Source organism: Leptopilina boulardi, unplaced genomic scaffold (genome assembly GCF_019393585.1).
Source record: "Leptopilina boulardi isolate dan_hultmark-lab unplaced genomic scaffold, ZJU_Lbou_2.1 LbouV2_298, whole genome shotgun sequence".
In the NCBI taxonomy this organism is placed as follows: Eukaryota; Metazoa; Arthropoda; class Insecta; order Hymenoptera; family Figitidae; genus Leptopilina; species Leptopilina boulardi.
In genome coordinates, this window is record NW_026137860.1 from 225,298 (window position 1) to 243,585 (window position 18,288).

General features: G+C 27.3%; 1 protein-coding gene across 1 annotated transcript in view; it reads right to left on the minus strand.

Annotated features, from left to right (window-relative positions):
• The window catches only part of LOC127282327 (uncharacterized), a 105,136-nt gene extending 86,980 nt beyond the window's left edge, over positions 1–18,156 (minus strand). The window contains exon 1 of the mRNA XM_051306496.1: positions 18,018–18,156. The gene's annotated coding sequence lies outside the window, so the exon portion shown is untranslated. The remainder of the gene's footprint in view (positions 1–18,017) is intronic.
• Between the last annotated feature and the right edge of the window lie 132 nt (positions 18,157–18,288).

Genomic DNA, 18,288 nt, shown 5'->3' on the forward strand with positions numbered 1-18,288 from the left:
ACTACATTTAGAAAATTTGAATTCAGTTTTATAATTTTTAAAAGAATGTCTACAATTTCCATATCCTGCTCTCATTCATTAATTTTAAAGAAAAGTTAAATTAAAAAACTTTTTTTCAATACTTACCATTTAAAAGTTGTTGATAATTTATAATTATTTATTATTTTCTTTTTTATTGTAAATTATTTTTTATTTGTATTTTTCAAACTTATATTGTAAAAAATATACTTAAAAAATGTTGGCAATAAAGTTTACTAATATTGCTTTCATATAACCCACAATCTTGAACTGCGTTAAAATTAACAAAAACTGTATATTAAAGCGATCCTTGTAAGGATCAGGGCTTCCTTAACGCAGCTCAGGGCAGTCTATAAATTACGTACGACTTAGGTGGGTGGAGGTCAAGTATTTCTTACGACCAATTGGGATCCGAAATCTTGTGTAACTACTCAACCCTGAACCCACTTGCGGCAACCATCTTGCTGTTTTGTCTCTTTCTTTACACATATGTTAGACACAGACAAAATAAAAAATGTCTACCGCAAGTGGGTCGACACCAGATGGCGTATCACAGCTCTGCGGTTCCCAATAAAACATGAGAAAAAGGGGGAAAAATTAATACAAAAAAAAAGTCTTACGTAATTTTTGGACGGCCTCCCACCAAGCTACTGTGAGCTCCCAAACAAGCACGTTCATATTCGATGAAATTTAGTGAATGTATAGTAACTTTATAGTAATTTTCCAACAATTTCGATTGTAACTGGAAAGTTAGTAAATATTTACTACTTTTCATTAAAGTGTGAATTGCTAAATAAATCTGAAAACGCGGTCACAGTTCGCCTACCTGCCTGCTGGAAGACTCATGTCATGTCACCTCGTCTGCCCGCAGGCTGTCAAGCAGTAGAGCTGTGACTGTGCCTTAAACGTTATAGGGTGATACCTATGGGGTCACATTGACGCTTAAGAATGTTTGGAAAAATTTCCACACGGGTAATAACAAAGTATGTATGTACACTTGACGACTCATTACTAATACATTATTACATATAGTACATTATATTACAAAAATAGTAATGTGTGACACTTTATTACTGATATATCTTATTGAGTTTTAAACTTCATTACTATATAGGGGAGAGGGCTCCAAGATGGACAGGGCCCCAAGATGGACATTTGATATAAAATTTTCGTATAAGTATATATCGCCTCGGGATTTTTTTTACTGATTTAGTTTGTTCAGATGAAGCTTTTTTTATAAACACGGATCGGAAAGAATTATTTTTCTTCTTGTAATACATATCACGTGGATTTTTTGTTTTAAAAAGTTTTGTAACAGTTTTTATTTCAGTCGGTAAAATTATCTATATTTTTGATTTCGAATGGATGCATAGCGTAATAACCTCATTTATGAGGTTGATGATGATGATGATTCGGTTGACACTGTGTTGGTAAATAATTTTTATTTGCCCCAAAAAAATGGAGTCATTGGTCCTAAGATGGACAGTCTGGTGGCTCTAAGATAGACATCGCACCTTAATTTCTTAATTTTATTTATTTCCAATGTTACAGTTTCTTAATAATGCTCTAAGCCTCATAATTGAAATTTTTTCTTTTTCTAATTTCTTTTAATTAATTATAAAATAACTAATCTCTTATTAAATAAATTATAAATTAAATCAATTGGATTGGATAAATTAAGTAAATTAATTTAATTACATTATTCACGTTAAAATTAATTTTCTTACAATATTATTTAATTTTTAACATTTAAAAAATGTTAGAACTGATAAAAAAAAAAGTTGTTAGTGTTACAAGATAAATGGAAAATAATGTAAGTATTATTATAAAATACACTTTCTTGTGTAGATTTATATATTATCATCAACCTGCAACAAGTTTGATATATATTTCATATCTGCTTTGTAATAAATAAAAAAAATAAAACTGAAATATATATTTTATGAAAAATCATTCCAATTTTTTTTAATGTATTAATTTTAATAATTTTATGATATCATATATATGTTCATATATTAAACTCAATTTCAAAACAATTTTTAACGTGGTTTCAGGTAATTGAGTTATTGTTATTTATTTCTCTTTTTTTGGTTTTCAGGTTTTGTAAATTGATTTTAACAACACTGTTAATGTTATTAATACTCTCTGGTATTTATGTCGCATAATATAGCAGACGATCTCAGACGCGCAGCAGACGACAATTTTAGTGTTTCGACATTTTCACTATAGGTTCGCTAGTATCGCTAATATAACATTTCGAAAGAAAATTGGAAAATCGACTACATGTTTTAAAAGGAAGTGGGGTCTCCTTATACTACTTCGTGGTAAAAACTAAAGTTTTTTTTAGGTAGAGGGGGTACGTGATAGGGGAAAATTAACTTATGGGAAGTTAACTTATGGGAGATTCGACTGTAATTGAAAAACAAATTTGTTATAATTTTTTGATTGGAAAATAAATATTTTTTTCAATTGTTTATCATATACGTGGTGAACTTAACCGACGTTCTAAAGAGCGGTTTTTGGCACACAAGAAATGGCTATTACAAACTTTTTTGCAGAGCTTCATTTCGAAAATACAGCGACAAACTTTGATAAAAATTTGTACATTTGGGAGTTAAAACTTTAAACGCGTTTTTCTCGGAACGATGTTTTTAAAACTGGCGGACAGCATAACTCGGGTTTTATTTATCAAAACAAATACCATTTTCTTCATAATTAAAGATTGCAGGCATTATGTCTAAAACCGATTATCTATTCCTTTTTGGTTTTTATGGTACAACCTAAAAACTGCCAAAAACCCCTTTTTTCAACATTTTTTTAATTTGCTGCCATTTTGTCATTTTTAGGGTTTTGTGGCCCAGGCCCAAAAGCCTTACAGCGAGACTCGGGCGTCCGTCCGTAGTTCTTAAGTCTTATATGTCTTAAGACTTAAGCATAAAATTTAAGCATAAGAATTAAGACATAAGACTTAAGACATAAGACTTAAGACATAAGACTTAAGACATAAGACTTAAGACATAAGACTTAAGACATAAAACTTAAGACATAAGACATAGGACTTAAGACATAAGACTTAAGACATAAGACTTAAGACATACGACTTAAGACATAAGACTTAAGATATAAGACTTAAGACATAAGACTTAAGACATAAGACATAAGACTTAAGACATAAGACTTAAGACATAAGACTTAAGACATAAGACTTAAGACATAAGACTTAAGACATAAGACATAAGACATAAGACTTAAGACTTAAGACATAAGACTTAAGACATAAGACATAAGACTTAAGACATAAGACTTAAGACTTAAGACATAAGACTTAAGACATACGACTTAAGACATAAGACATAAGACTTAAGACTTAAGACATAAGAATTAAGACATAAGACTTAAAACATAAGAATTAAGACATAAGACTTAAGAATAAGTATTAATTCTTGTTTAAGTTTTAAGTCTACTTAAGCAAAAAACTTAGGACTAAATTTTTTTTTAAAATGATCGTAAATTTTCAAGAAGGCCCATTAGAAGCCACGAAACCGTATTATGTAGGCGCTTTGCTCACTCAATCACGTGTCTCAGCTTTAAAACGCTTTTTTTAAATCCGATGACCCTGAGAGGCTGCAGTTTAACCAGAAAGATCCAATAAAATTTGTTTTTTTCTTGAAGAACTATTCGCCCTTAATATTGTACAGAAGGTTTCTTTCCTTTAAATAAATTAATTAACGAGAAAAAAATTTTGTTTTAACTCCTTTTTTACTGCTTTTAAAGTATAATGGTACCTAAATATCGGTTTTAAGAATCGTGTAAAATAAGTTAAACTTTTTCAATTGTTTTTAATCGGGTGCTATCGAGAGAACGATATACGCACATGCGCAAATAGTTAATTATAAGAATAAGAAAAGTGTTGAATCAAACAGAAAAGATGTTTTACTTATAAGTGTTTTGTAATATATAGTTTGTTCTGTTCGTGCGTATGTGTCAAATATTTAAAATCTAAAGTAAAATTTCTAGTGATATGAATAATGTCAATATGTTTACTTATCCTGTATATGAACAAATTAAATATAACAACCTTTGAGTTGTTAATACATAACCTCAAAAAAATAAAAATAAATAAATGGGTTCGTAAAAAAATACATATAAACAGAAATTAAATAAATAATTAGGTACATATAAAAATAAATACTTATAAGAAAAAATTCTATTTCTTACATTTTAAAATAATTTCAGTTTTTAATTTTTTTTTAGAACAAAATTTTTAGTTTTTCTAAACTTTAGGTGTCCAGCAGGTTTTCAAAAAAATTTAACAAAAAAATTATTCAGTATAAATTTTGTTCGAAGTTCACCTAAACTCCTTCCAACAACAAAAAACCATAATTTTTCTATTAAATATTTTTAAAAATTGCAATCAAATTCTTTAAAAAGTTCTATTGTTTTCAAATTTTTCAATTAAATTTTACAAAATTTCAATTATTTAAAAATAATAAGTCAAAATCTTTCAATTCTAACTCTTCTAAAATTGAATTACTTCTATTAAATTCTATAATTATTTTATTTATAGAAAATTTTAACTAATACTTTTTGCAAATTTTATCATAAATTAAAAAAAAAATTTCTTCATTAAAAACTTTGATTGCAACTCTTCGAAATATCAATTTTTTCTAAAAATTTTAAATTAAAATTCTTTACAAACTTATTTAGTGCTAGAAACGAATGTTACATTTGTATAAAGTTTTTCATTCATTAAAATATTTTCAAAATTTTAAATTTAAAATCACCTGAAATTTAATTATTTCTACGAATCTTATAATTATTGTAGATCTTCCAATATTCGATTATTTAAAAAAATTCAATATTGACTGAAATTAAAAAAAAATTCAATAATTCAATTTAAAACAATACTTGATGTATCTGTCAAAAATTATTTTTTAAACATTTTTTCGATAAATTATAAACTAGAAACATTTCGTCTTGTGCAGCTTCATTCAAAGATAAATTAAAAAATAACTTTTAATTAATTTTTGATAAAATATATGATTTTCTTCTGTGGTGACAAATACATTGATAAATATTTTAATTTTTTAGTTCGGAAAATAATCTTTGAATTAATGATATATTTCTAGACTGTTTAATTAGTTGCATTTTTTAAAATTTTCAAAAACTCCCGCCAAGCAATAGTGCATGGAATACAATCTATAGAACACGATTGAAAACGATTGAATATAATAAGAAAGTCAATCGTCTTCAATTGTAAGAACACGATTAAGAAACACGATTGGGGACAATAGAAATTTCTTTCCTATTGTTTTCAATCGATTTTTTCTAGAAGGGCAGGTTTCATGTCAATTTTCTTGTACCGGATGTGGAACATGTTCTTGTACATGTTCATTTATGTCTTTTAAATTCAAGAAATGGGACAAGTGCGAGTTACACTCGCATTAAAATCGAGGGTTCCGTACCCTTAAACCTAAAATTTAAGGTGGTTAAAGTGTGAAGGCAGGTGGAAAAATTCCAATTTTGATTAATTTTTCCTGTAATGTGAGCATATAAAGACATAGATAGACACATAATATAACCAAAATTATCAGTTTTTCCTTGCAAACGCTATGATTATCAACTCCAATCATGCTCATATATTTTTCTTGTAATCTACACGTAAAAATGTATAAATTTGTAGCCCTTTAGATAAAATTTTCTTCGTTTTTTGAAGAAAATTCATGATTTTTATCGAAAATTATCAGTTTTTCCAACCTTGGTCGCCCTAGTTGGGCCGACTATGGGATCGTCGGTTGACATGATTTGTGATTTGGCAATCACAGTTGGGATATACTTTAAACAAAATGGTGATTAATAAAACTGTGGCAGCCAAAATATTAAGAAACCCACTTCTTAATGGTCGGCTCAAGTCGGGCCGACGGTCGGCTAAATTTCTTTGAAGATGCAACTTAGAATAATTTTTCGTTAGACTCTCATGTAAGCGTAGGGTAATGGATAGCGTGTTAGATTTCGGTGCGTTAGGTTGTGGGTTCGATCCTTGCGAGCGATAAATATTTTTAAAATGTATGTATGTATTTGATTGCGTTTAGTGTGTAAATACCTAAAATAATTGTACGATGAAGTTAGAATAATTACGAATATATGTTATTCGTATAACAAATTTTTATATTTTATTTGTTATTGGTCGGCAAAAATTGTAATGCCCAGGTCGGCCAACCTTTGGCAGCCATAGTTGGGCCAACTGAGTCGACCATAGGTCGGTTGACGTTATCACTTCGCTAGTTGGCCCGACTTTTGGCTACCATAGGTGAGCCGACAATCTTTACCATAGTTGGCCCAACTATGGCTGCCGACCGTCGTCCCCAACAGTCGGCAAAACTAGGGCAGCCCAAGGTGGCCCAACTGTGGCTGCCGACCGTTGTCTCCAACGGTTGGCCCAACTAGGGCAGCCACAGTTGGCCCGATTTGGGTACCCATAGTTGGGCCAACCAAGTCGACCCTAGGTCGGTTGACGTTATCAATTCGCTAGTTGGCCCGTCCTCTGGCTGCCCAAGGTGGGCCGACTGAGCACATGGTTGGCCCAACTTGGTGCCTACCGCCAACTCGCGCCTGGGCTCCTATCGTTCTCGCTATATTTTTTCTGTAATCTATAAGTAAAAAAACGTATGTATACCAAATATGAACTGCCTTGGTCAAATATATAGTGTGTGCGCTAGGAGGATTAAACGCTTTTTTAAAAATTTTTGATTTTTCATTGACAACGCTATATAAATTGATCCAAATCATGTTCGCTATATTTTTCCTGTAATTTTTACGTAAAAATGCATAAGTGTACCAAATTTGAGCTCTTTATGTAAAAAGATGTGGCCACCAGGAGGGGGGTACATAGTCATTTTTAGGCATTTTTCGTAAAAATTCATGGTTTTTCCTTGACAACGCTATGTTAATCAATTCCAATCAAGTTCGCTATATTTTTCCAGTAATCTACACGCGAAAATACATATGTGTACTAATTTTCAGCCCTCCAGATAAATTCGTGTGGCCGCTAGGGGGGGGTACACGATTTCAAAAAAACCGATATTAATAGGGTTCCGAACCGAGTACGGAACCCTAAAAAAGAGATACGTATTTTGTTATTATTTTTTTCTGAAAAATTTTCGAGTTATGAATTTTCAAAATTTCAGTTTTTTCAATCTAGACCTATTTTCAATGGTTGATAACTCGAAAAAAAGGATTTTTTCAATTTTAGCTAAGAGAAGAAAAGTTTCAGTTTTTCTTTTACTTTTCAATAATGTTAACAAAAAATTTTTTTTTAATTACAATTAAAAACTTGTTTTTCGTTGTTCTAAATCTCTGTAAACATTAATTTATTGCTGATGAAAAAATATTTGAATTTTGGACTTAAAAAAATTTAGTAAACGATCATGTGGGTGATCCATGCGGGGCCCCTACTTTGGCCATCATGGATCACCCGCCTCCTTCGCCTCCGCCGGGGGCCCTAAAGTTTTGGGGGCAAGATCATGGCTTTTTTCAATACGGGATTTTTAAAAATAATTTTTTTTTTATTTTTCATAGTGAAATATAATTTCAGTTTCCAAAAAAAAAATTTTTAACAATTTTTTTTAAATTTCAAAAATGTGCAAAATGCTGCGCGCGGTGTTTAAATGTTTATTTAAACCTATAAAACTTACCCAGATAGCACAACAATTAGCAGCAATTCTTCAGCAAGTTTACAATGCCAAATTTGTTAGTTTGCAATGTAAATTTGCTGCAAAACTGTGGCAAATAGCTATATGTCCACGCTTTGCGAAGTTTGCATTGCAAGTTTGCAGAAAAATTTTACATACAATTTGCAGAAAATTTTTATGGCAAACTTGAAGAAAATTTGCTGATAATTTGCTCAAGTTCATGTCATGCGCAGTAGTTTTCTATGGCACTTAGGGCTGCGCAATAGATTTTAGTCGCCTTTCCTTTAGGAAAGGTTTGCAGTAACAAAATATCATCATATTTACAACAATGACATTTTTTAATTTTTGTCGAAAAATGTCCGCAAGTTTTCTTAAAATTTGTCAGAAAATTTTCCTGCAATTTTTCTGAGAAATTTTTCTGCAAACTTGCAATGCGAACTTCGCAAAGCGAGGACATATAGCTATTTGCCACAGTTGTGCAGCAAATTTACATTGTAAACTTATAATTTGGCATTGCAAATTTGCTGCAAAAAGTTGTGCTATCTGGGTAACGGCCTACTCTAAATTTTTTTGCAAAATCTTCTTAGTATTACCAGGTATGTTTAAAAAAATTAGAAAAAAATGATATCCAAATTTGAAAAAAACTTAATTTGTTTATAAAAAATTGTAATTTTTTTAATAAAAGATGAAAATTAAATTTTTGTTAACATTACCCAAATAGCACAACTATTTACAGCAATTTTGCAGCAAGTTTACAATGCCAAGTTTGCAAAATTGCACTGCAAAATTGCTGCAAATTTGTGGCAAATAGCGATATGTCCTCCCTTTTCCAACTTTGCATTATAAGTTTGCAGGAAAATTTTTCAGAAAGTTTGCAGAAAAATTTCTTTGGTAGTTTGCAGAAAATTTTTTAGGAAGTTTGCTGAAAAATTTCTTAGGAAGTTTGAAAAAAATTTGTATGTCAAACTTGAAGAAAACTTGCAGAAATTTTTAGAAAAAATTTTTTAAATTTTTGAGTTGTAAATATGATAATATTTTGTTACTGGATAACTTTCCTGTGGAAAAGGCCACTAAAATCTATTGCGCAGCCCTAGGTGCCATAGATAACTACTGCGCATGACATGAAGTTGAGCAAATAATTAGCAAGTTTTCTTCAAGTTTGACATAAAAATTTTCTGCAAACTTCCTAAGAAATTTTTCTGCAAAACTTCCTAAAAATTTTTCTGCAAACTACCTAAGAAATTTTTCTGCAAACTTTCTGAAAAATTTTCCTGCAAACTTATAATGCAAAGTTGGAAAAGGGAGGACATATCGCTATTTGCCACAAATTTGCAGCAATTTTGCAGTGCAATTTTGCAAACTTGGCATTGTAAACTTGCTGCAAAATTGCTGTAAATAGTTGTGCTATTTGGGTATTGAAAAGTAAAAGAAAAACTGAAACTTTTCTTCTCTTAGAAAAATTTAAAAAGATAAATTTTTTTTGAGTTATCAGCCATTGAAAAAGCTGAAATTTTGAAAATTCATGACGAAAATTTTTCAGAAAATAAAAAAATACGTATCCCTTTTTATCACTACAGAACAAAAAAAATATTTGGCCGAATTTAAAGGGTCGACGGTAATCTCACGTGAATAAATCCCCCATGTGTATACATATATGAGAGATTCTAAAAAAAATCATTTTGCATATAATCATGATTTTCTAAATAATTATAATCATTTGGGAAAGTACTAAGTTATATTTCAGTATTTCATTACTTTTTCTAAACGTTGTGCTAGAAAAAGTTGTAAAATTATATTGTTTAATGAATTTTTTTCTAATTTTACCTCCTAAAAATCGATCTTTTAACCTGTCATCTAAGTGATTCTCATTCTTTCAATATGTAAAACAATTATTTGAAACATGAAAATTGGTACTTTATCAATTTTTTCTAAAAGTTATGTTATTGAAGAACATTTTTCAAAAATATGAATGAAATATGTCTGGTAGATTTTTTAAATATAGAAAATGAATTTTGTCATTTAGTATCTCGTCATTCCTCTCACACAGTAAAAACCTGGGATCAAAATGATCCGGCTACCGGGATCATTTTGATACGCAGCAAAAATGAACCGGATTAGGATCATTCTGAGTTTGAATCAAAATGATCCGGATCAGGATCATTTTGATTCAAACAAAATGACAATTATCATCGAATAACAAGTAATTATTCAAAAAAATGTGAATTAAAATGATTGTTTCTAATACGGAAGCACACTGCACTTGGAAAAAATTTAATATTTATTGTCGAGTTTGTTGTATTTATTAAATTAAGTAAACTAGATTTTTAGGTTAGGAACTGTCATGAGTGACAACGTTCACACCGTTTACAAATAACGTAAACAAAATATGAACGGCGCTACTGTCTAAAAACCAAAGATAATGGCGCGAAATTCAAAATATGAAAAAATATAAATATTTTATAAAATTAGTTAAAAATATCTTACAAAAAGAAAAAGACATAAACTCATTTCAAAATTAAAATTTTTTTTTTACTTTGATCGTAATAATCACTTTTTTTGAATCATTATTAATTTTATTAAAATTTTGAAAATAATAGAGTTTTTCAAAGAGTCACAATTGAAGTTATTTACAAAAAAACAAATATTACATTTTTTCTGTGTTATCTTCTTAATTTTAGCTTGAATCGAAATATTAATTCTTTTAAAAGTTTATTTAAAACCTTAAAACCCGTTGTAAAGGCCATACATTTTTTTGAAGCAGCTGAACACACCAAAAATTTTAATTTGACTTTTTAAGGCCAACGCACAATAGGTTCGCGAACGTGAAATTCATTCGCGAACGCCGTTCCCGAACGAATCGAACATAACCTCAATTAATGGAAAAATGCATTAAATAAGGCTATGTTCGATTCATTCGCGAACGAATTTCACGTTCGCGAAGCAGTTGTGCTTATAAGCCTTTACATAAAAAATATTCTTTTTTATAGAATTTTTTTATTTTTTATCTTTTTTATATCGCTATTTTATTCTCAAAAAAGTAGAACTCTACCGTGAAAATTGATGTAAATGTATAGTCTCCTCACAGTAAATTAAAAGGCATTAAAACAAGCTGCAACACTTATTATTTTAATCCAATTCTGCCTATTTTAATCTATTTTAGTATTAAAATAAGCAAAATTGGATTAAAATAATAAGCGTTGCAGCTTATTTTAATGCCTTTTAATTTTCTGTGCTATAATTTTACCTGCAGTTATTGTATAGTCTTTTTGGCGTTTTAAATTCGTCGCACAATTAAACTATATAATGTTCATTACTTTCGATAGTTTTCCACAGAGTTCGATATTTTATAAAAGAACAAAATATTCTCAAAATTAAAAGCATTGTAAAATAATCATAAAATTAAAAAATACACTGAGAGAAACGATTATAGTAAGCATAACTAATAAATTAGCAGCAGTACTCTCTAAATCTATGAATTAGTAGAAAACTACAAATTAACAGTATAAAACCGTGAACGAATCAGCCCCTTTTCAATTAATAGAAAATAACTAACTTTTAGTAGAAAACAACTCATTTAACAGTCAAATTTAACTAATTATTTGAAAAAAAAATTACTAAAATATTTGGTAGACATAAATCTATTAATTATTTTTTAGTCATGTAACATAACCTAAAAATTAGATTAACTAATGAATTAGTCATTTTTGACTAAAAATTAATCATTACTGTTACTAATTCATTTAATAAACGAATCAGTGAAACTTACTGATTGGAATAGCTAACTGTCACTGATCGAATCAGTGAATTAATTTTTCACTGATTGAAACAATACTTATAATTATTTCAATCAGTGCGACTACTCACTAAGAATCAGTGAGATTTCGCTGCTTCAAAATTAGAGTATAATCTCTAAATCTGAATTAGTAAAAATGTTTAATAATTTAAATTAGTGACTCACCTTTTGCTTTAGAAATACTTAATTTTTACAAATTGTTAGTAAAAGTTACTAATAATTAGTAAAATTTTACTAATTCAGAAGCAAAAAGTTAGTCACTAATTGAAATTAATAAACATTTTTACTAATTCATATTTAGAGAGTATAACGCAAAAGTAACTAAGCGCAAAAGGCGCTTAATTTAAAAATTGTTAAAATAAAGTCAATATATAATGAAAAAGAAAGAAATATGAAGAAATTTTCATATTTTCACAAATTTTATTACACAAGAATCAAAGAAATAAATATTCTCTAAGTATAATTTACTTTAATATTTATTTTATATCAAATGTCCCATCGGACTCCACCTTGCATGGTAAGTATACACTGTTAGAAAAATCTGTATTAGATTTAATATACATGCGTATGAAGCGAATATGCACTACAGGTATTGAAAACTAAGATACTTGTATATTAAATTTAATGTGACAACATGGCGGCTGTAGATGCCTATTTCACCAAACGGTCATTATTTCCTTGATATTGAAAATTTATTTGAAATTGAAACAACAGTGCGTAATTCTTTAACTATTGTGTTGTTTATGTCCAAATAATGTTTTATAAGGGGAAAATTTTTCAAAAAAACATTCTAAATACAAGAATTTTAATACTTATATGTGACATTTAGGTTAAGTACTATAAATGTCAAATTATATGCATTTTTACAATGTAAATTGATTTAAACTTGTATTTACATGAAAGAAATTACTTTGCTTTATTAATAAAAACCTTATTTTGTACACAAGAACATGTATAAATTGAGTAAAATGCAATTTTTTAATTTGAATTTTTTTCAGTGATAAAATTTAATATACTTTGTATGTGAATTACACTCTAATATACCAGTTTCTTAAATTGAAGTACTTTATGTATATTAAAACTAGGAACATTTTTAACAGTGTATTCTTAAAGATTGCAGTTTAAGGTTAGTGCAAGTTTGTACAATAAGATTATCGCAAGATTGATCAGTAAGAATCCACGGTAAGCTTGTGGCAAGGTTGGTGCAAGATTGCCAAGTAACCTTGCTTTAAACCTAAAAAAATTTTTTTAAAAAAATGTTTCACTTAATTTATATAATTTTATTATATATAAATTAGACGAAACATTTACAAATTTTTTTTAGGTTTAAAGTAAGGTTATTTGGCAACCTTGCACCAACCTTGCTACAAGCTTACTGGCCAATCTTGCGATAATCTTATTGTGCAATCTTGCAGTAATCTTACACTGCAATCTTTCGGTAAGCTTACCATGAAAGCTGGGGTCAGGTAGGACATTTGAAGCTTGCCGCAAGGTTGCTGCAAGCTTACGTGCTGTCTGGGATAATTTACAATATTCTGCAGTGTACTACACCAATATGAAAATATCCCAATGTAAAACATAATCTATATTTTTACAGTTTTTCTATGCAAACTCGATTTGAATCACTTTAGGTACATTTTAAGTAATTTGAAGTTGGCTGTTAACTCATCATTTTGATGCAGATCTCATAATGAGTTGCAACGGAAATGAGTCCAGTTCTTTTTCTATGTTTCATCGTATAGAAATTAAATTTTTTTGAACAGAAGGTTTAAATTATAAAATTTTAATTTTTTTTTGAGGTAAATTCTAGAAATGTAAATATATAATATAGGCAACGAATATCGAGAGATTATATGCGGGCTTTGTATGATGTTAAAATTACATATGGATGTTGAAACACCATTCGTGACAGTCATTTCGTGACGAATTATCTACGTATAACTTTCTCAATATATATTTACAAGTCATTATCCGGTAATTGACACAAGAACCCCAAAAACGTGAAGAGAACTTAACTAGCTCAGTACGGTAAGTATATGTACAATATTATATATCAAAGTACCGAGATATACACAGAAGATTATGTTTACACATGTTTAAAATAATATCTAAACATCTTTTTTCAAATTTATAGGAATTCCATATATATTTACTGTTACTTTTCGAAATATATATAGAGAGTTTGATATTTAGAGGTGGAAAATACCGGAACGATGAGATTATGTGTAAGAAAACATTCAGAGTTTTCAATATTATATTTACTGTTGTTAATCTAAACGATTCATCATGTATGGAAATTATTCTCTCATTCAGTATCCATAATATTTCATTTTAAAATAAACAACACGCATCAATCGTTTATTTTACTCTTTTACAATAATTATTATTTAATGGAATTGTTAATAATCATGTTTATATTATACTTAAAGTACCTATATATATTATCGTAAATTTTATATTTACCATAGCTTATATTCTAACTCCGTTTTCATCTTCGAACTAATATTGATTCTTCTTAAAAGTTATAGAGAAATATTCTCGGACGCATGATAAAAATATATTCAGAATTCTATAAAATATCCTTATTAATCATTACTGTCAATAGTAGTAATTAATTATAATTGATAAATTAAAATTTTAAAGTTAATACACTGACATAAAACTCTAAAAATTCAAAATGGTGTACATGAGTAGGCGTTATCTATATACTGTAAGAAACTCCACCTTTAACAGGCGTGGTCTCAATGTAGGTGTAGCGTACAGTTTGAATTTGTATGTGTATCATTATCATTGATACTTAAAAAAAATTTGTTTTTTAAATTTTTTACCTCCTCTTTTCTCAAAATTAAATCTAATTTTTTACTTAATAAAATTCGATTTTCTAAAATTTTTTTTTAATGCTAACATTTTTCTTGACAATATTATGTTCCGAAAATACGTGGATATACATAGTTTCAAAAAGATTGGAGGTTTTGGGCCAATCGGAACTATACTCTATTTCTGGAGAGATCGATATTTTTGAGGACGAATTTGAGTCCTTTACGCGCAAAAAACTATAAAAGGAGGCGTATATTATTTTTTGTTTCAGCAAATAAGCTTTATCTTTCAATTTTTTTTAAATTTGATTGATTTTAGTCATAGGAAAAGCAACACATGTTTTACAACAAGATGCGCAGAAAAATATCGATCTCTCCTGGAACAGAGTATATATCCTTACAAAATGACTGAAAATTATTTCCAAAAATTCTTACTTTTTTAATAGTTTACCAATATATTATAATAATTATTTTTAACAAATATCAACACTTTTACACAACACTGCCTTTCATTATCATATTTTAGAATTTTCTACAAAATTTCAGTTTAATCTATTCAGTATTTTACGAAAAATAAAAAAAAGTAGGTTATTAGGTGATTATTGGCTAATAATCACAAGTTAAATAAAGTTTTTAAATATAATTTCTATAAAAAATCTCTGGAAATTCTAATAAGTAATTTTTCCATACAAAATCTTGGAAAAGCTTCTACAATTTATCCAGAAATAATTTCCGAAATCCTTCCAAATGGGAGTGAAATTTTTTAAAATAATTTTATATATATTTTTTTTATTAATTTCGAACAAATGAAAATTCTATAAAATAGAAATTCTGTTAAATGATTTTTCGATTAAGTATAAGTTCTGTAGATTGGAAAATCGGTTATATGGAAATTCCGTTAAATAATAATTCGAACAAATGAAAATTCATCTAAAGGAATATTCTGTTCAATAAAAATTCTACGTAATAAAGATATATTAAAATGGCTATTATGTTAAACGAAAATTAGAGAAAATAAAAATTCTGTATAAACAGCTGTTTGATATTTGTTATTAAAAATTATTTTTACAATTAATTTGAAGTTTTGAAAAATAATTATTATATTAAATAAAAACTTGATTTAAAAAAGGTAATAAAATATATGGTTTTTTAATAATATGTGTTGTTAAATTTACATGCCTGAAAAAAAATTTATTTGTTCCAAATAATCAATAATAATTTATGTATTTGAAAAAAATACCATTTAAGTGACTCAAATAATAATTATTTAATATAAATAAATATTTATTTGATAATAGTCAAGTGACTGATTATTTGAATGAAATAAATCTTTTTGCATGTATTTAATTTTTTTATTTGAATAAATAAAATCAGATACGAAAAAACTATATTCAATTATAAATTGTACAATTAAAAATTAGCGTACATATAATATAATAATTAGGTTAAATAAATTTTAGCCAATAGCTTATAAAAATATTTTATTATTTAAAATTCTGAAAAAATTGATTATTTTATGATTCAAGTCAATTAAAAAAAATTACATAATTATTTTTATAAAATTTCTTTAATACACTCACATCTCGAATCAACTTTAAGGGAAAAAAAGTTTTAATAGTTTTACATTACAAAAAATGTCAGAAACAGTCGATTTCTAAATTTATTTTAAGGGGAGAGGGACCAGTAAAATTTCAAAATTTATGTAGTCTATTTAATTTTTTTTCTGGCATTATTTAGGGTTTAAAAATTATTCTTAATTATTGAAATTTGAAAAAAAATATTTTTGTCAATTTTAGAAATTTTTTTTTTAAATTAAAAATTTTTAAAACCAGAAAATTATATACAATTGATTGTTAATAATCATAAAAGAAAGTATGTAAAAAAATTGCCCATGAAAAATAATATAAATTGTCGAAGAAGTTGAATTTTAAAAGTATTAACAGTAAAATTTAAACCAATAAAAATTTAAGTTTTTTTTCATTTTTATAATTATTTTATGAAAATAATTATGTAATCTTTTTTTTTTACTTACTAGTAGCATAAAATAATCAATTTTTTTCAAAATTTAAGTAATAAAATATTTTTATAAGGTACGGAATATTTCGTCTAAAATTTATTCAACCTAATTATTATGTATGTGCTAATTTTCAATTGAATCTATTTTTTTCGTATTTGATTGTTATTAATTCAAATGCGAAAATTAACAACACGTTATATTAACAAACCTTATAATTTTTTATAACCTTTTTTAAATCAAGTTGTTATTCAATATAATAATTATTTTTCAAAACTTCCAATTAATTTTTAATAACAAATATCCAACAGCTGTTTATACCTGCTGGGCGAAATATTGTACTTTCATTATTTCGTTCGTTTTTGTTGTATCACCTAACGGGCGAAATAATCTATTTTTCTTATTTCGCCCGTCTTCTAAAAGTAAAACACATTTATTTCGGCGGGCGAAATAAGAAGAATGAATTAGTTCACCCGAACGGGCGAAATAGATGCAGCCTTTTTTTTTACTTTTCAGAAATGTGCACAATACAGTACGCGGTGTTTCAATGTTTATTTAAACCTATAAAACTTATCGGCCCACTATAAATTTTTTTGCAAAATCTTCTTAGTATTTCCAGATATGTTCTAAAAAATATTTTAAAAATCATATACTTATAAATTTAAAAAAACTGATTTATCTATTAATTAATATATACAAGATAGTTTATATATATATATATATATATATATGTAAACTTAATTTGTTTATAAAAAATGGATTTTCTTAATAAAAAGTGAAAAAAAATTTTTCGTTAACATTATTGAAAAATATTAGAAAAACTAAAACTTATCTTCTCTTGGAAAAAATTGAAAAAATCCATATTTTCCTAGTTAGCAGCCATTAAATATAGGTCTGCATTTACAAAAATAAAAACAAAGGGTCGAAGAAAATCTCATGTGAAATCGCCCATATTTATTATATTTTTAATTTTTTTTTACAAAATGTTAGCTCAAAATCTATCAAATATTTTGCTAGAAAATATGTGGAGAATATTTACATTTGAAATATCAAATAACTTTAACATTTAGATTCAAGAAATGTTGTAAACATAATTGTAAATTCTACAAATACTATTGATCTATTTTAGTTAAATACTTTCAGATTCCGATGTTTTAAAAGATAAGAATTCAGTGATAGAAACAATTTTAAAAAATGCGATTAAAATTTGTTATTAAAGCTATTATTTCTTTATAACACATTTAAAAACAATTTTTAATTTTTTGTTTTTAATTGTTTAAAATTTAATTTTTAATTATTTTAATGTTAAATTATTATTTAAAATTATTTACATACATAATTTTTTTCATTTGTATTTTATTTAAGAAATAGCTAAAAATACAACCTATAATCTACAACTCTTTAATTTTACGAAAACAGGCGAATATAAAATAGATAATTTTAATTGATATTTCATTTATATATATATATATATATATATAGGGGAGATGTATGCAGGTTGAGACAGTTGATATTATATTAAATTTTATATTTTTAAAAAAAATACTATTTTGTTAGCCAATCTTAAGCATTATATATTAAGATATATTTGTCAAAACCTATCGCAAAACAGCAAACGCCATGTTGGAAAAAGTAGTCACGCAGAGGTGAAATAAAAACATTTAAAAAAATATCATTTTTTCTACCTTTAAAGCTGATTCTCCTTCTGATTTTTTTAAGAACTGCGTGAATATAATTGTACTATATAACACAATTGTCACTCAAAATATTTTCAGTTTTTAACTGTTTTAATTTTCAAATGCAGTGAAACGCATATGCACGCGACACACGATATTGAAACAATGAGGTGTTATAAAGACTTCGTCTTCACATTTCCATTAATAGCTCATAGTAGGGGGTAACAGCCAATCACAAGTCAGGCAACAAGTGTCAGTAACGTGTGTCGCCATCGTCAAT